Raw genomic sequence first — 19,819 nt, 5'->3', positions numbered from 1 at the left:
GTTATTGGAACCCTCCAAGCCTCAACATTCTCATCTGTAAAATGAGGGGATAGAATCCACCCTGTAGCATAGTTGCTGCTGCTGCTGCTAAGTCGCTTCAGTCGTGTCCGACTCTGTGCGACCCCATAGACGGCAGCCCACCAGGCTCCAAAGTGATATACGGACCTTCTACATAGTAGCCTCTGTCCCTATTGTGATTATTTACGGAGAGAAGAAGCCTTGTTGACTGCAGTCATCAGGAGGTAAGATTTGAGATGAAATATGAAAAATGGCTACTGATCAACTAAGCACAGAGAGGTGAGGCATGAGGCATGCCTGTGGCTGGGAAATGATGACGATGTCATGATGATGGTGGTGGCTTGCTGTGCATCACACAGTCCCCTGTGTGCATGCTTGCTAAATTGATTCAGGCGCGTATGACTCTTTGTGACCCTAAGGACTGTACCCACCAGGCTCCTCTGTCTATGGATTCTCCAGGCAAGAATACTGGAGTGGGTTGCCATGCCCTTCTCGAGGGGATCGTCTCAACCTAGGGGTCAACCCTGCATCTCTTGTGTCTCCTACATTGGCAGGCATGTTCTTTACCACCAGCACCACCTGGAAACCCACACACTCCCATATGATTTGTAAAATAATCCTATAAAGCAAGTGCTTCGGATTGTCCCCTCCCACATGAGAGACCAAGGCTCAGAGAATCGAAGTAACTTGCTCAAGGTCACACAGCGAGCACATGGCTGAACTGAGACATTGCGTGTGGACCAGTAACTGGGCATATATATTCTCCCACCTCTATGAGAGTCTTAGAAAAGACTTGAACACCTAGGCTAACATCTTTGAACACTTGAAGGGACACGGTGGCCTTCAAAGGACAGCAGAGAATGCCCAGGCTGAGAACGGGGCTCCAGAACCCTCATCCGAGTGCAGGAAGGGCAGCTCTGCCGTCCCAGGTCACTCTCCACTTGGAGAAGCCTCCACCATACCCGGCTTGCCTGATGGCTGAGTCACAGCTCTCATGATCCCGGCTGGCAAATTGGAGACACCCTTAATTGGATGCTGAAAAAAGTCCTCCTGCCGCACAATGGCTCCAACAGAAGAGTTATAGCTGTTTACTGTAACACACAGACAGTCCCATTAACAAGAATGATGGGAAGTTGCTGCCCAGCATTACTCTTAGCAAAAGACTTGACAAATATGCTTTGTAAATTAAGGCGCTCCAACAGAGAAAACATATAACACTCCCTCTCCCCGCCCCCACCCTCGCCCTCCCCTTCTGCTGCAGACTTTGCATGTTGAATCTTTATACATTATTCAAGGCTCCGGTATTCTGACGACGTTCATCAATAGCGGTGCCTATGGCAGGGAGAAGCTTGTATCCACTGACAAATGTAGACAAAGCAGGCTGCTTAACCCGGCAACAGCGGGTCAGAGAACAAACAGGGAAATTGATGGGGCCCGCCATATTTCTGCGGAGACGCGGGAGTAAATGAACCCCATACGTCACCGCTTATCACGGACAGTAGGAGGCGATCGTGAAGGGGCAGCATGGTCTACTTCAGGGATGCTGATGGATCATTCCCAGACAGCTTTTGTTCTAGGCTGGGGTTTGTCTTGTCTGCTGAGGGTCACGGGCGTCCTCAGGGTGAGAGCCATAGGAAGCATGCCCACTCCAGGCCACTGGAGTGGTTTCTACTGATGGAGACTGGGGGAGATGCTCAAACTCTGTGGCCCGTGTTTACAAGGATGAGTATACCTCCTGGACCACAAGAGGCAGAAGGGTGCAGTGGTTCTGAGTCTGGTCTTTGGCATCAATTAGGGTTCCGCTTTGTCACTTATTAGCTTATGGACACATGGGTAGACCAATCACTGATTCAATGGACTTTAACTTAGGCAAACTCCGGGAGATGGTGAGGGACAGGGAAGCCTGGCTGCTGCGGTCTATGGGGTTTGGAAGAGTCGGACACGACTTGGCGACTGAACAGCAAGCAACAGCGTTCTGCTTTGTCATGTATTAGCTTGTGGGCACGTTGGCGGACCAAGACTTTGACACCTCATCTGGCAAGTAGGACAATAATAGTACCTGCCTCACAGGAGTAGAGGGGCTCCCCTTGTGGTTCAGCGGTAAAGAATCCACCTGCCAAAAAAGGAGGTGCGGGTTTGATCCCTGGGTTGGGAAGTTCTCTGGAGTAGGAAATAGTAACCCACTCCAGTATTCTTGCCAGGTGAATCCCTCGGACAGAAGGGGCTACAGTCCATAGGGTCACAAAGAATCGGACACAACCAAAGTGACTGAGCACCCATGCACAGGAGTAGAATCAGGAATGATTTGAATTAGGGTGCAGGGAGCTCTTAGAACAGAGTGCGGCATCCTGTTGTACACAGTGAATGCTAATTAATAATCTTGTGAGGTAGTGAGTTCCCATCACTGGAGGTTTTAAGCAGAGGACTAGCTGCCTTTCTGGAACAAGCCTGGGAGACAGTGATGGAATGTTTAGGAGGCTGTCTTTGGAGTCCTGTTTCTGCCCATTCACACTTCATGGGAGCTTGTCAAGTCTCATGAGCTATGAAATTTAGTTCCCTTCTGTCAAAAGAAGAAATACAGTGATAAGGTCTATAAAGCTCAGGGTGGAGGGTTCTCCCCATAGAAGGCTCTTGGAGACTGGTGGTCACTGACATTTTCCCAGTGAGGATGGGGCTTGGGGCAGAGTCATCCAAGTTGTCTTTAGCCCCAAGAGCCTGGGATGTTCTGGAAAAGAATTCAATTGATTCACCTGGAACAGCGGCAGAACTGTCAGAGATGGGTATCTCCTTCTTCCCAAGTCAGAGAAAATGATAATGATAAAATAAAATAAAATACAAATACAAATACAGTGCACTGAGGACCTATTGTTCATTAAACTCAGCTAGATATGGAGGCTACCTAGATGTCCATCAACAGATGAATGGATAAAGAAGCTGTGGTATGTATACAGAATGGAATATTACTCACCCATAAAAGGAACACCTCTGATTCAGTTCTAATGAGGTCGATGAACCTCGAACCTATTATATACAGAGTCTTCCTGACCCAGGAATCAAACCGGGGTCCCCTACATTGCAGGCGGATTCTTTACCCACTGAGCTAAATCTACTGTATGATGCAGGGAGCTCAAATCTGGTGCTCTGTGATAACCTAGACGGGTGGGATGGGGTGGGAGGTGGGAAGAAGGTTCAGAAGAGAGGGGACATATGTGTACCTGTGGCTGATTCAGATTGATATATGGCGGAAGCCAACACAGTATTGTAAAGCAATTATCATCTTTCAATGAAAGAAAAATAAAATTTAAAAAACTCACATCAACCTCATCAGTTGTTATCACAACCCCCATTTTACCAACTACCACAAACACCAAAAAGCTCTCCAGCAGAAAAAAGCAGGGGAGACCTAGTTGAGTTGGTTCTGAGTCCAAAAGGCACCATGGAAGGCCAATGGCCCCATCCCCAGCTCTGCCTCTGTGGAGAGAGATTAAAAGGCTCCATAGAAATGTCTTTTTTCCCCTTTCCATCAGCTGGTTCAGAATGGCCCACTTCAGTCAAGTTTGGATAACTTCATTCTGTTCCAGCCACTCATTGAAGTAAAATCTTCCCAAGTCTCTGCGATGAAATTTGACTTTTGTCTTTTTCATTGAGCTCACGTCTAGAAAGGGCTATCATGACTGCGAAACAGGTGCTGGTGTCAGAGGCAAGGCCCAGGGGATTAGCATAGTTCTGTTCCTGGCTGGAGCCAGGGCTGGGGTGAGGGTGTCTGTGAAGAGGATGCACACGCTCTCCCAGGTTGAGGGGGTAGTGGGCTGACAGCCCAGAGAGACCTGTAGATTATGGAAGACTTGCTCTGACTCTGCAGAATTCCGGGGAGTGTGTGTCCATGGCCACAAAGACCGTCGGGAGGCCCACTGTATTTCATTATTAGTGGTAGGTGAGGCAAATTCCTTAATGCAAATGCATGATTGAACATATTTCTTTCAATGTCCACTCAGGGACATCAACATCATTTTCACTGCCAAGGATGCTCCAAACTTCCCAAGTTCGCGTAACCAGCAAGCGGCCGACCCAGGACAAGGGCTCCTTCCTCTGTCGTCCCCATGTTTTGTGCCTGTTTGTCCCTCTGGATGGAGCTGCACCATCCATTGGAAATAGAATGTGACCCACAAATGGGAGCCATGAAGGCAATGTTTACATTTTGTAGGCATCATGTTAAAAAAAAAAAACCAGAAAATTCATTTTAGCCATATCATTTTTTTTTTAGTTACTAAGTCTGTTTATTAAAAAAAAATTTTTTTGCAACACCTGTGGCTTGAAGAAGGGCAGAAGGGCATAGCAACCAACTCCAGTATTCTTTCCCGGAGAATTCAATGGACAGAGGAGGCTGGTGGGCTACAGTCCATGGGATCACAAAGAGTTGGACATGACTGAGAGAATAACACTTTTGTTTTTGTGGCTGGTGGGATCCTAGTTCCCCGACTTGGGATTGAACCCATATTCCCCCTGCAGTGGACACACAGAGCCTTAACCACTGGACTACCAGGGAAGTCCCAATCAATTATCTTTCATCTGGAATAGTTGCCCAGCTTTTCTTAGGTCTCTTATGACCTTAACCTTTTTATTTATTTATTTTTTTGAAGTATAGTTGATTTACAGTGTTTATCAATCTCTGCTGTACAGCTAAACTCAATTATACACATACAGACATTCTATTATTTAAATAGTCTTTTCCATTATGGTTTATCACAGGTATTGAATATAGTTCCCTGTGCTATACGGTAGGACCATGGTGTTTATCCATCCTCTATATAATCGTTGACATCTGCTAATCCCAAACTCCTAGTCTTTCCCTCCCCAGTGATCCCAAATAGTATTGTCTCTATATCTGACCAGTATTAGAAATTATTAATGAGATATTTTACATTCTTTCCTGCATACATTGTCTCTGAGATCCAGTATGGATTCTACACTGATGGCCACCTCCATTTGAACTGGCCATAGGTCGAGTGCTCATGGCCACACATGGCCAGACAGTTCAGGCCTGGAGGTTGGCCTCTCCACTCATATGTCACCCCCTCAGAGAGCCTTCCCTGAACCCCCAACCAGAATGGCACCCCACACTCCTTCTGTGTCTTCCATCACATCATCCTATTTAATTGCCTACATGGTATGTATCTGTATTTGCTGGTCTTGCTATTGTGGTATGTTCATTTTTCTTTTTACGATCTGTCTCTCTCAACAGGATGCAAATCCCAAAAGGCATTTACTTCCATGTGACAGGCAAAGAGAACAGTGCCTGGGACCCAGGAGGTGCTCAGAAAATAAAACAATATGTTGAGCAGGTGAGTGAATGGACAGCTGAATGAAAGGATGTTGAGTCCAAGACTAATCATCAGGGTTATGTCAGGACCCAAGAACTGTGGAGTACATCTCTCTTCCCCATGCCCACCCCACACCAGCCCTCCACCAGGTAGCATCTCCTCACTCCAGTAATTTATAAATTGGGGGTTCCCTCCCCCAGCCATCTTTCTTCATATTCCAAGAGTTTGATGGCCTGTTGCCTATTCTAAGTTCTCTCCATGCTGATACTTCAAGAAAAAGAAAGATCCTGGGTCTGTGTATATCTATTTTTCATTGATGCTAATTTGCCTATTCTTATGTAATTTGTAAGGTGGCAAAGGCCTGACATACTACCTCAGTCTGCAGAGCCAGGGCTCTTTATCAGCTGCTGTCTGCTGCAGCTGTTGAATAATTCTTGGCTGCCTGTAAACAGCAATCTACCAAATTCATTAAACCTGATGAGCACAGTCATTCACCAGACAGATGAACCAAATTCATTAAACCTGATGTGCATAGTCCACCTGGTACAGCATCCTAGGATGAGGGACCCTACACATTACATATTCCTGGAGTCACTCTCTAACCCTCAGTCCACAACTGGGGAATGGCAACCCTCGATGGTCAAAACTTGAATTACAGACCTGTCCTACTGTGAATGCAAGTTTCCCAGAGTGGTGAGACATATATGATGTAAACTTCTCTCTGGGCTTCCTTCTAGCTTAGAAATCTGCGTCAGATATGCCTGTCTCGTTTATTGGACCCTGAACTCCTTGTGGGATCATCTCTGCCATCACAATTCCTATCCTTGGGTCTGACATATAGGATGTGTGTGTTGGAAGAATAAATGAACCCAGTGAGGCTTCAAACCATTCATTCATTCAAAGTTCTTAACTGAGCATCTACTATGTGCTGAATTCTAGTCTGGGCATCTGAGACAAGTTCCCTCCCTGTTCTCTTACAGCTTATCTGCTCCCAGAGAGCTCAATTAATTTTGTGAACTTTTTTTTCCCAAAGGATACCAAAAGGTTATTTTGTTCCTGTTAGTGTGATAACCCCCTATAGACATTTAGCCCAGTAGTGAGAACATGGACTCAGTAGTCCGACACCCCTGGAGTCAGATCCTTGCTCTGTCGTGTACCCTCTGGTTCACTTCTCCATCTGTAAAGGAAGATAATGATAAGCCTCACATCAAGTGTGGCTGGGGCATGGAAGGAGACAGTGCTTCTAAACGGCTTAATGTGGTTCCTAGCCTGGGCTTCACAAGCATGCGAGGCATGTTTTGACACTGGATAGGGTGCAGTTTGGTAGGAAATGAGGCTGAAGAGTGAGTTTGGGGTTGGGCCAGAAAAACCACAGACTGACCCAGGTGAGTGATTTCCAAAGGCTGGGATTTTACTATGTGGGTCTTGGAAGACAGTGGGAAGGGGCCAAGAAGGTGCCATGGCACCAGTTGCAGGATTTCTGGTGTTAAGTAATTAACACTTAGATGCCATGAAGATTCAGAAATGCCAAGAATCAGGGCAGCAGGCCCTTGTGACCAGGAAGAGTCACAGGAAGAGCCCCTGCCTCCACGGTCTCAGAGATAGTTGTCCAGTGGCTTCTGGTAGGGGAAGGAGGGAGGACAGGACACCTCCGACCAGAGCTCATCCTTCTTTCCAGAAAAATACAGACTCCCAGAACCCCTTGGGACTAGGAGGGCTGCCCCAGGACAATAGGACAGCAAAGGTTTCAGAGCCTGTGCTCTGAGGTCAGATTATCCAGGTTAGATTTTTGATTCTGTCACTTATAACTGTGTGACATTGGCAAGTCTGTTCTCCATCAGCCTCAGTTTTCCCATATGTAAAATGCTGCTGCTGCTGCTAAGTCACTTCAGTCGTGTGTGACTCTGTGTGACCCTATGAACAGCAGCCCACCAGGCTCCTCTGTCCATGGGATTCTCCAGGCAAGAATACTGGAGTGGGCTGCCATTTCCTTCTCAGGGACAATATTAATACCCATTCTGTGGTATTTTCGTGAGGTTAAAATGGGATAATTTGTGTACAGCATTTAGGACAGTGCACGGTATGTAGGAATTCCCCAGTGAATCCCCTTCAGAAGTCCTTTTCCCCCGGTCTCTCATCTTCTGTCTTTTGCATTCCCATCTCTCCAGGGTCCTCACTTCATGCTGATGTTCCTAGCTTGGATTCAGGCCAATGAGTCTCATTGCTGGGATCCTCAGAGTTTCTTCATAGAGATGCAAGAAGGATAAATCTTGTAATAATATTGATAACTTCTCATAGCATAACCAGAGTGCATGGGCTTCTCTGGTGGCTCAGATGGTAAAGAATCTGTCTGCAATGCAGGAGACATGGGTTTGATCACTGGGTTGGGAAGCTCTCTTGGAAAAGGGAAGGGCAATTCATTCTAGTATTCTTGCCTGGAGAATTCATGGACAGAGGAGCCTGGTGGGCTACAGTCCATGGGGTCACAAAGAGTCAGACACAATTGAACAATTAACGTACACACACACAACATAACCTGAGTGCATGGCTAGGTTATAAGCTCCCCTTAGCCCTGCCACCCCCAACTCTGATGGAAGTGGGGGCAGGGTGAAGGAGATAAAAGAAAGATCAGGGGAAAATGGGGAAAATGGATCCTCTATCTCAAATAAAAAATAAACAATTGGAATTATCTGTTTTTATTATATGCTTATTATTTAGTGCCATGTAGTTACTAACAGCTTTAGTCAAATTGGAATCACAAGTGATATTTGTGTTGGTACTCTTTTATCAAATTATTTTTGAAACATCCCAACAATCATATTTTAGGAAATAAAAAAATAATGTGTATTCGTGAAAGGTTCTCGTGAAGGAAGTTCAACTGAAGGGAATAAATTCACAATTAAAAAAATGTGAGTAGAGCCATTACTTCTGGGTAGAAGATTTTTTAATATTTACTTATTTATTTGGCTGCATCAGGTCATGGCATGTGACCTGACCAGGGATGGAACCTGGGCTGCCTGTATTGGGAACGTGAAGTCTCAGCACTGGACCACCTGGCAAGTTCCATACACTGATTTTTTTTTTTTTAATTAAGAGAAAACAGTAAAGGCCCTTAAAAAAAAAAAAAAAGTGAGCCTGGGACCTTAAAATAAAATGAGATGATAAACTCTTTGCTGGCAAAGTTGCAATTTCTCTGTTGGATTTTGGATCTGACTTTTATTATTAAGGTTGGTGCTGAAAGCTGGCATTTTGACAGGAACATGGAGCGTTTGTCACTATCTGGGAAAGAGATAGATGTTGAATGACATTTCGGAAGAAATGTATACATTTTGGGTCTAAGTGCTTTCTCCTTACCAGGAAAATTCCACTAGCAGGTAACTGATTGGTTATCTTGAGTTTCCAATTCTCATGGCTATTTAAATGAAAACAGAATTAAAGTTTTTTCTTCTTTTTCTTCTCTTTTACCTTTGGGGAAAATAGAAATATTTCTCTATGGGCAGCATCCTTTGCAGATAAGGGCAAGGCTAGAAAACCCCAATGGAGCCTTCTTTATGCCCAGAGGTGAAGCAACTGGGGGGCCATGGAATACACCTCTCATGGGGCAGCTGAGATCCACGATCAGGACAGAGATAATTTCTGTCTCCAATTCCCACTTATTAATGCAAATAACTCAGGCGAGAAATGTGGCAACGAGATAGGATGTCAGGAACGTCACCCAGGAGACCTGGGTTTCTCTAGCTGTGGTATTTCCCAGCTGTGAGATGCATGGCGGGTCACTTCCCATACCTGGCTTCTCTGTGAAAACAGATATAATGGACTAGACACCCCCGCCCCCTTCGCTTTGAGAATCAACTCTGATGAAAAGGTGGGAAAAGTCTAGCATGCTATGCAAATATATGCAGCTGTGATTACGGTGCTGTCTGTGGTCCTGAAGGGGCAAGAGAAAGCCTGCAATTAGAGGCAGGTGCTTCCCCCGTGGATCAGATGGTAAGAATCCGTCTGCAGTGCAGAAAACCTGGGTTCGATCCCTGGATCAGGAAGATCCCCTGGAGAAGGACATGGCAACCCATGCCAGTACTCTTGCCTGGAGAATCCCATGGACAGAGGAGCCTGGCAGGCTACAGTCCATGGGGTCGCAAAGAGTCAGACACGACTGAAGCGACTGAGCACACAGCATGCCCAAACAAGAGGAAGATGGAGGCCAGCCAGGGGTGAGGGTTGACTGCACCAGTAGAGGGCTGGCTTATGCCTGTTACACTGAATTAAATTTAGGTGTAGTTTCTTTCCTTGGATTTTACTCTCCCCAAAGCTCAGACACTGCCTCCCTCGTCTAGATTGCTGAATAGTTATAAAAGATTAGTGACCTGCCATAAGTAAGAGGTCAAGGTCTCTGTTCATGGCAGCCTAACTGTATGAGTTGTTTTGCATGATGGTCACTCTTGGTCTTCCACACCTGCTTTCTTTCTTCCTGCCCTGACTTTCCATTCAGCTATGTCCTTCTCTAGCTCCCAGGGAGACCAATAAAAGTCAAACCCAAAGCTACTGAAACTTGGGGAGGTCATCCTTACCAAAACAAGAATCTCTAGGGGCAAAAAGTCAAGTGATGACTCCAACTCTTCCCTAAGGATAGAGATTAGGCTGAGAAATCCCTTCTTTCCAATGCACAGCAGTGCTTTGGATGTTTAGATGTTAATATCAGCTTAATTGAGTATCCACAGCAAAAGTCCCTCGAGGTTTTTTGGTAATCATTTCCAACTTTCCGGGGCTAATTCCTGTGTCAAGTTTATGAAGATCCTGGCAGCGTTGAACTTTCCATGAGCCCTGTAGTCCCTGGAAAACAATGATGCTTAAGAGGTGTGCTGTGCTGAGTTGCTTTAGTCATGTCTGATTCTTTGCGACCCCTTGGGCCACAGCCCGCCAGACCCCTCTGTCCATGGGATTCTTCAGGCAAGAATACTGGAGTAGGTTGCCATGTCCTCTTTCAGGGAATCTTCCCAACCCAGGGATCAAACCCGTGTCTTATGTCTCCTGCATTGGCAGGTAGGTTCTTAACCAGGAATGCCATCTGGGAAGCCCAAATATTTATTTATTTGGCTGCTCTGGGTCTTAGTTGAGGCACATAGGATCTTTTTTGTTGTTGATGTAGCATGCGGGCTTCTCTCTAGTTGTGGTGTGGGCTTAGTTGCCTCATGGCTTGTGGGATCTTAGTTCCAAGATCAGGTACTGAACCCCAGTCCTCTGTATTGCAAGGCAGATTCTTAACCACTGGACCACCAGGGAAGTATCCTCACTCTTTAGCTTCCCAGGGAAATGAATAAGCACACAGGACCACCTTGTTCTTGCACATCCCAAGATAAGACTCACCTCTACATCCCCCAATGACTCAAATATGGCAGTCCCCATCTTTTCTCATGATCCCCCGTAAGACTTGTCAATGACTTCCTTGCCTCCCTGCCTCTGTAAAACCTGAGACCCCTTCCTTTCAGTGGAGGCATTCTCATTAATGAATGTTCCTGCTATTGCAATAGCCTGACTGAAATCATCTCCTTTATTGTCTGGAGCATTTTATCTTTGACAACCCAAGTTGAATCATTTTTGTCAAACCAGAGGGAAATTCAGGTCCCCATCAAGGCCATAAAGGACTAGAAGCAAGAAGGTTATAGGGAATCAGCAGGCAAGTCCTTAACAAATGAGCTACAGCTAGGCTGAGGAAGGAACAAAAGGAAAATTTGTATGCAAATAGATCAGCATTCAAGCCTTTCCACTTTAAGGCAAGCATCGCATCCTTGGCAATGAGCAGAGAACGGATGTGAGGTAATAAAAGATGTCCTTGTTGGCAATACATTTTCTCTATTTTATTACAATCCTAAATCCTATAATCCATGTCAACCTTCTAGAGACCCTAGAAACTAACACGAACACAGGCAACGGCTGGGAGAAGAGAATCAGACTGGGAACTGTGGGATATATCCAAAATTTTTGACTTTGGGAGCCATATCCTTCAATGCTGGTGTTTCCCAAGATTCTATTTGAAAGCCAGAAATGTCTGGGAGTTTCACCTCTCACTCCAATGGCTCCTGACAATGACTAGCAAAAAAGTATGATGTCTACTGTCTTTCCCTTAAGGTTTGGGGATAAGTTTTGGTCCAGAGACAGGTATGGGTTCAGGCTGAATTTGGAACTTCTCCCACAACTGCTCCTTGAAACTTCTTCCCCTTCCCTATCATAATGTCTCCACTCCCTTACTGGACTGGTTCCTTAAAAAATCACATGTACCTGAATCCTTCATTTAGGGTCTGCTTCTGAGTGACCTGATCTAAGACAGTCCACTGAACCCCCATATTAAAGAAGATCAAACAAGTGGATCCTATAGGAAATCAACCCTGAATATTCATTGGAAGGACTGATGCTGAAGCTGAAGCTCCAATACCTTGGTTACCTCATGTGAAGAGCTGACTCATTAGAAAAGACTCTGATGATGGTAAAGATTAAAGGCAGGAGGAAAAGGTAGCAACAGAGGATTAGATGGTTTGACGGCATCATTGACTCAATGGACATGAGTTTGAGCAAACTCCAAGAGATAGTGAAGGACAGGGAAGCCTGATGTGCTGCAGTCCATGGGGTTGCAAAAAGTTGGACATGACTTAGTTCTGGAACAGCAACACTGAAGGAAGAAAGCAAAGGGAAGAGGGAGGGAGGAAGGGAGGAAAGAAGACAGGGTGGGAGGGATAAATGCTTTCTTTGTAGGAAGACAGCTGAGGGGCAATAGCAAGAATCCTCAAATCATTGGAGTCCTGTCTCTCAATTCTAGTTCTGCCACTTGGGAGTTGTTTAGTATGTTGCTCCTCTAACATGTGACTCAATTTCCTCTCAGTAAAGACTTCACTGACTTAAGGTTGGTGCAGTAATTAAGGTAATGCTATTGAGTGGACCCAACACATGGCTCCAAAATCACTGCAGATGGTGACTGCAGCCATGAAATTAAAAGACGCTTACTCATTGGAAGGAGAGTTATGACCAACCTAGATAGCATATTCAAAAGCAGAGACATTACTCTGCCAACAAAGGTTCGTCTAGTCAAGGCTATGGTTTTTCCTGTGGTCATGTGTGGATGTGAGAGTTGGACTGTGAAGAAGGCTGAGCGCTGAAGAATTGATGCTTTTGAACTGTGGTGTTGGAGAAGACTCTTGAGAGTCCCTTGGACTGCAAGGAGATCCAACCAGTCCATTCTGAAGGAGATCAGCCCTGGGATTTCTTTGGAAGGAAAGATGTTAAAGCTGAAACTCCAGTACTTTGGCCACCTAATGTGAAGAGTTGACTCATTGGAAAAGACTCTGATGCTGGGAGGGATTGGGGGCAGGAGGAGAAGGGGACGACAGAGGATGAGATGGCTGGATGGTATCACTGACTTGATGGACGTGAGTGTGAGTGAACTCCAGGAGTTGGTGATGGACAGGGAGGCCTGGTGTGCTGCGATTCATGGGGTCGCAAAGAGTCGGACAGGACTGAGCGACTGAACTGAACTGAACTGAACACATGGCCAGACCGGCTCATTCAAACACACCATGTGAGGTCTATAGGTGAACTGTCTTCTTTAGTGTGAAGCTGATCCCTGAATTTTCCCTCTCCTGTTCCAAAGAGAGATGTTTACCTAAATCTTTCTCCTCCCTTAACTATGACCTGTGGGTCTAGGTAGTAGAAACTAAAACAGGAAAATAGTATGGACTTAGTTCAGAACATTTCAAAGCCTCAGGGGCACCCAAATCACCTGGAGTCTTTGTTAAAAATATAGAGTCTCAGATTCCCCCAAGAGATTCTGGTTCTGGGCGTGTGAGCTGGCCCCAGAAGCCCAAGCTTTTTATAAGCTCTACTAGCCCAAGGCTGGTGATTCTTAGTTTTTGAGGCATGGCCCTAAGTTCGGAGACCAACTCTTCATCACAGTCCTCTCTGCCTTTGATGTTCTGAGTTCTGTCTTCCTGTGTGCACTGCAGTCCCCACCAGTTCTTTCCAACATGGGCTGGACACTCAGTGTCACTCCACAGACCCCTGCTGCTTTGCCAAGCTCTCCAGTCCAGCTGCCTCTCAGTCTACAGGGCCCCGTTGGGTTGACGCTTTGCTCTGCACATTGATGAAGTCATTCATGGATGTCAAAGAGCCCTTGTCCATTTAGGGCAAAACAAATGAGCTGGTGTTTCTGAGAAGCCCTGAGATGACACAAATGATCAATCATAACATGCAGTGGGTCCACCTAGCCTTGGAAGGTGACAGATCCATTAGGGCTGATTAAGACCAAGAATGACAAGAAGCCAAGGTATGGCTTCGGTCACAGCGTCTATGATAAGGCCAGAGTCTAGCTTCTGAATTTGACCTTGAATGCTATCATCTCTAGTCGTCACATGTTTGAGTACCTAGTCACTTACGCCTCAACCAAGGTATTAGGTAATTATATTCAGTGCTCACTGCAGCTTGGTCAACAGTGCCAAGTTCCTGAAATTTCTGAAACACAGCCTCCTTGCCCATCTACATCATTCTGCTGGACATAAAATGGATATGGGAGGAGAATGCATTTATGCTTCATAAGACTTTCTTGCTTTCAGATTATCCATTTTACCTCCCGAGAAGCACTGACATCTAGTCTAGGGATCAGCAGACTTTTTCTGCAAAGGGCTAAATAGTTTAGGCTTTGTGGACCAGACGGCCTGTGCAACAATGACTCAACTTTGCCATCATAACATCAAATTAGCCTCAGGCAATGAGGCAAACAGAAGTGGCTGTCACTGTATTGTAATCAAACTTCGATGGTAGACTAGACTGGATTTGGTTCATGGGCCAGAGTTTGTAGACTATTCCATCTTTATTCAGCTTCACTCACTCCACAAATATTTATTGAGCATCTCCACATGCCAGGCACCATCTCAGGCTCTGGGGTTATAGCAGTGGGGCAAGACCAATACTGTTTCTTCTCTCCTGGAGTCTATCATTGGATAGCGGGGAACAAGTAATCAATAACTAATCATGGGACTTCCCTGATTGTCCAGTGGTTAAGAATTTGCCTTGCAATGCAGGAGGCTCACGTTTGATCCCTGGTTGGGGGAACTAAGATCCCACATGCCTTAGTGCAACTAGGCCCAATGAAAGAATCCATGTGCCCCAACAAAAGATCCCGCATGACACAATGGAGATCCCATGTGCCACAACTAAGACCCGTTGCAGCCAAATAAAGAAAGCAAAAAGGGCAAGCTGGGTTGGGAGTGAGTGACAGGGGTTTAGAAGTGATGGTAAAGGTGTGGGGTGGGGTGCGGTGAGGATGCGGAAGAACAAGAGAGGTCCTGAGGCGAAAGGAATTTGGCCCATCAAGAGATTCAGTGCAACTGTTGCCCCAAGAAGGAGGAAGAGAAGTAGCAGATTCAGAGTTTGGAGCTTCTAACTAAATATTTTTTACCTCCTCCTAGAAGTAATGGGAAGTCTCTGAAGTGTTTTAAAGCTGGAGAATGGCATGAGAAGAATAAGGTTTCAAAACAATTTATTTGGCCACAGTTTGGAGAACAGACAGGGGACAATCATAAATCCCAGGTGAAGGCTCCTGCAGCACTTGACCAATTTTGGTATAACACAAACTTTCACTTTGCTTCTCCTCTTTTTTGCCAACCTCACTCATGAAACCTGGGATTGGGATGTCTATGTCTGAGGTCCCTTCATTGTGGCAAGCCAGGCCCCTCACTGTGAATGCACATCCCTGGGGATGCTTCTGGTCTTGAGGACCAGTGTTTCTGTTTCCAAGTTTGGGGAAGCATTGTTTCCATTGTGCATGGGGTTCCAGTAGGGAAGGGTGGGTGCTAAGGCTGGAGAGCTGGGCTGGAGTCAGATAGTGCAAGCCTGTTAATTAAGGGGTGTAGACTCATAGAAACCATAGCCCTTCCCTCATGACACTGTGAGGCACTGCATTTCAAGGCAACCTGGACCTTCTGAAGTTTTCCTTAAAGCCAATTCAAGTAATGATCATTTCGCTGATGTCTTTTGAAGATGGTATTGCATTGCTGAGCGTCTGCATCTACTAAGGCGTTTAATATCTCTACTTGCAATGCACTTATATGTAGATCATTCAGCAGAACAGACCTTCTCCCTGAAAGAACTAATTGCAGTTTTCAAATGCCATTTTCATTTGCTATTTGGCAGGGATACCACAGTCACGGTCTTCCTATTTCTATTAAGCACAAGGGCTGGGACAAAGTCATTCTGGTTTCTTGTTGGCAAGCCTGCATTTCAGACTGTCAGCAGTGGTACTTTTGAGGCAATCGAGAGGTGAAGCCAGCCTTTGAGATGGCCCCCAAGGATTACACTTCCTTCTGCTCATACAATTGTGGTTTACCTTCTCACACTGTACAGTAAGTCCCCTACATATGAATCTTCAAGTTGTGAACTTTCAAAGATGCAACCATCTGTTCCCTCAATAAAGATTTACCGTATAGCAGAGGGAACTATACTCAATAACTTAAAATCAACTATAATGGGAAAAAAACTTAAAGAAGACTCTAATTGGCCTGAGTTATATCCTTTTTGGATCCCAACTCCCTGCAGAAAGAAGTCCTCTGATTGGTCAACCTCAGTCACATGACCACTCTCTAGTGGAGGTAGGGGCAGAGAAGGATGCCATGATTCACAGCCTCCCAGGGACAATGTGGCATTCCCAAAGTGTGGTCCCTGAAGTAAGAGTTGGGTGCTGTTACCAAAAGGAGGAAGTGATGCCGGGCTGATAAGAACACTGGCTACACACAAAGCCAAGAGATCAAGCTCTTCAACCCTCTTCATTGGACGAAAAGGATGAATAAACACCTTTGAGTGTCTACGGAGACTTACCCTTACAATCATACAGAACTGAGAAAGAAACACATTTTTCATTCTTTCAATTCCTTAATTTTTAAATTTTTGGTTGCACCGTGCGGCATGTGGGATCCTAGATCCCTGGCCAAGGATTAACCCCTTATTCCTTGCATTGGGAGGTGAAGTCTTAGCCCCTAGACCACCGGGAAAGTCCCTGTCTTTCAATTCCTAAGCATTCAATTTGCTGAGCTGAGGGTGGGGACTGAAATGAACAAGCAGTGCCCTTCCCAGGGCTAATTATTTTGGAGACTTTGCAGATGAGTTCATTGCTGAGATTTAGATTCATTAAACTTATCTTAGCCCCTGGGGAAATTTCTCCATGGTATTCTAGGTTTTTAAATGAGCACAACTCCAGGCAAACAACAGGAACACACATTCTCTGTGTTATGGTGGCCTAACCCCAAGGAGCTAATACTACTTAATAGCATGGTTTGGAAAAGGTGGAAGATTTCCTTAGGATGGGACTAGCCTTTATTTTATGAGCATAACAATAAAGCAGTGGAGGAGTCTGCTGTAGAAGGCTGATGGCAAAGCTCAGGGTATGAAATCCTCTTTCACTGGGAGAGCATTCCCTCTGGAAAATGTCACTCACCCTTTACCCTAATTTCTGGGAAGCACCTCATTTCTATCTGTTAGCTTGTGTCTCTTTGCCTGTGTCTTGGTTTCCACTTTATCCAGATCACATGGGTACTGGATCACTTTGCCCTTGAGAGCTGCTCACCTCAATTGGGCTGCTTTTAAAGTTTTGCATTTAGGGACCTCTCTTAGAAAAAGAGCTCAGACCCCACCCAAATCTTGTCTGAGAAAGATTCAACAGTTGTGACAAGTCAGAGATCTTCCCATCTTTTGCTTCCACAGGGAGAGGAAAGTGGAACCACAGCCAACTTTCTATGAAATGTAATTTTCCAAAGGGGTGGCTCCATCTTGCAGCTAGACATGGAGGAAATATGCAATGGGAAACGCTGAGGTGTTCTAAGGACAGCCAGGGCTGACCTCTGCCTTGTTGATAATCCAAAGCTCACTGCCCTCCTTCATGGTTCAGGATGGGGAGCGCATGTATACCTGTGATGGATTCATTTTGATATTTGGCAAAACTAATACAATTATGTAAAGTTTAAAAATAAAATAAAATTAAAAAAAAAAAAACAAAGCTCACTGCCCTCCTTCATGTCCTGTTGGGCTCACTCTCCCAAACCCACCTCACTGACCGCACCCCAAAGTCAGAGGAAACAAGTGTGGGTGGGGAAAAATCATACATGCAATTGACATGGGAAGATGTGAAAGAATAAACTGCTTTCTGCTAACATGTGGCTCCAATGAGTTTAATAGACTCATGAAGGCTTTTTCATAGTCCTTGGCATCATGGTCAGCAGCTTTTAAGTTGCCCCCCAACGACTTCCCCTTCCTGGTATTGATATCCTTGTGTAATCTCCTCTTCTCAACTATGGATGTAACCTAGGGACTCACTTCTAGCCAGTAGAACAGAGCAGAAGTGATGGGATGTTACTTTCTAGAAGAGGTTCCACGGAGACGGTGGCTTCCATCCTGAGCCCTTGTTATGGGCTCACGTGTCCACCTGCCAGGTGGTGAGCTGCCCTTGGGCAGCCAAGGAAGAGGTGATGGGCTCAATCCACCTGTCCAGGGACTGAGTCCTGACCACAACCCTGTTCGGGAATTTGGAAGCAAATCCTTCCTCAGGCTGAGACTGGTTTAGACCAAGACATTGATCTAAGTCCTGTGAGGGTAACTGGGGCAGAGATGCCCAGTTAACCTGTGGTCAGATTTCTGATCCACAGAGATGAAGAAAACATATGAGTGTTGTTGAAAGCCACTCAATTTTGGGTGCTTTGTTATGCAGATACAGATAATCTCTCTATAATCTATTATAGATTATGATTTATAATCTTTCACCTATAATCTATTATCTATAAATACCTATCTATCATTTCTCATCTGTCTATCCATGTATAATCTATCTATCTAATATCTAGCTATCATTTCTCACCTATTTCTCATCTATCTCTCTTTTCTATCTATTTATCTATCTCCTATCTATCTATAATTTCTCTTTCTCTTTCTCAATCTACATACTTGTCAGGTAGCTATATGGCTTCTCTCTTATAGAAACTGAGGCTCAGAGAACTGAGTAACCTACTTCCTGTCTCCTTGGAAGGCAGGACTCCTATTAGTTGAGACTCTGCTCTTCACCTGACATTCTATTCTGTGTGGCCTCTATGTGCCCTTGTTGAATCCTCATCTCTTCCCTGAGAGGTGAAGTGAAAGTCGCTCAGTCATGTCCGACTCTTTGCAACCCCATGGACTATACAGTCCATGGAATTCCCAGGCCAGAATACTGCGGTGGGCAGCCTTTCCCTTCTCCAGGGGATCTTCCCAATCCAGGAATTGAACCAGGGTCTCCTGCACTGCAGGTGGATTCTTTACCAGCTGAGCTACCAGGGAAGCCCTCAAAAGGTTTGACCCGCTTTAATTTAAGGTTCCAGCGTGTGCTTCTTCCAGCCCAGTGTTTCTCATGATGTACTCTGCATATAAGTTAAATAAACAGGGTGACAATATACAGCCTTGATGTACTCTTTTTCTTATTTGGAACCAGTCTGTTGTTCCCTGTCCAGTTCTAACTGTTGCTTCCTGACCTGCATACAGGTTTCTCAAGAGGCAGGTCAGGTGGTCTGGTATTCCCATCTCTTTCAGAATTTTCCACAGTGTATTGTGATCCACACAGTCAAAGGCTTTGGCATAGTCAATAAAGCAGAAATAGATGCTTTTCTGAAACTCTCTTGCTTTTTCCATGATCCAGCAGATGTTGGCAATTTCATCTCTGGTTCCTCTGCCTTTTCTAAAACCAGCTTGAACATCAGGAAATTCACGGTTCACATATTGCTGAAGCATGGCTTGGAGAATTTTGAGCATTACTTTACTAGTGTGTGAGATGAGTGCAATTGTGCGGTAGTTTGAGCATTCTTTGGTATTGCCTTTCTTTGCGATTGGAATGAAAACTGACTTTTCCAGTCCTGTGGCCACTGCTCAGTTTTCCAAATTTGCTGGCATATTGAGTGCAGCACTTTCACAGCATCATCTTTCAGGATTTGAAATAGCTCAACTGGAATTCCATCACCTCCACTAGCTTTGTTCATAGTGATGCTTTCTAAGGCCCACTTGACTTCACATTCCAGGATGTCTGTCTCTAGGTGAGTGATTGCACCATCATGATTATCTTGGTCGTGAAGATCTTTTTTGTACAGTTCTTCTGTGTATTCCTGCCACCTCTTCTTAATGCCTGCTGCTTCTGTTAGGTCCATACCACTTTTGTCCTTTATCGAGCCCATCTTTGCATGAAATGTTCCCTTAGTAGCTCTAATTTTCTTGAAGAGATCTCTAGTCTTTCCCATTCTGTTGTTTTCCTCTATTTCTTTGCATTGATCTCTGAGGAAGCCTTTCTTATCTCTCCTTGCTATTCTTTGGAACTCTGCATTCAGATGCTTGTATCTTTCCTTTTCTCCTTTGCTTTTTGCTTCTCTTCTTTTCGCAGCTATTTGTAAGGCCTCCTCAGACAGCCATTTTGCTTTTTTGCATTTCTTTTC

This window comes from Bison bison, unplaced genomic scaffold (genome assembly GCF_000754665.1).
Source record: "Bison bison bison isolate TAMUID 2011002044 unplaced genomic scaffold, Bison_UMD1.0 scf7180017864144, whole genome shotgun sequence".
In the NCBI taxonomy this organism is placed as follows: Eukaryota; Metazoa; Chordata; class Mammalia; order Artiodactyla; family Bovidae; genus Bison; species Bison bison.
Note: the sequence above shows the minus strand (reverse complement) of the source record.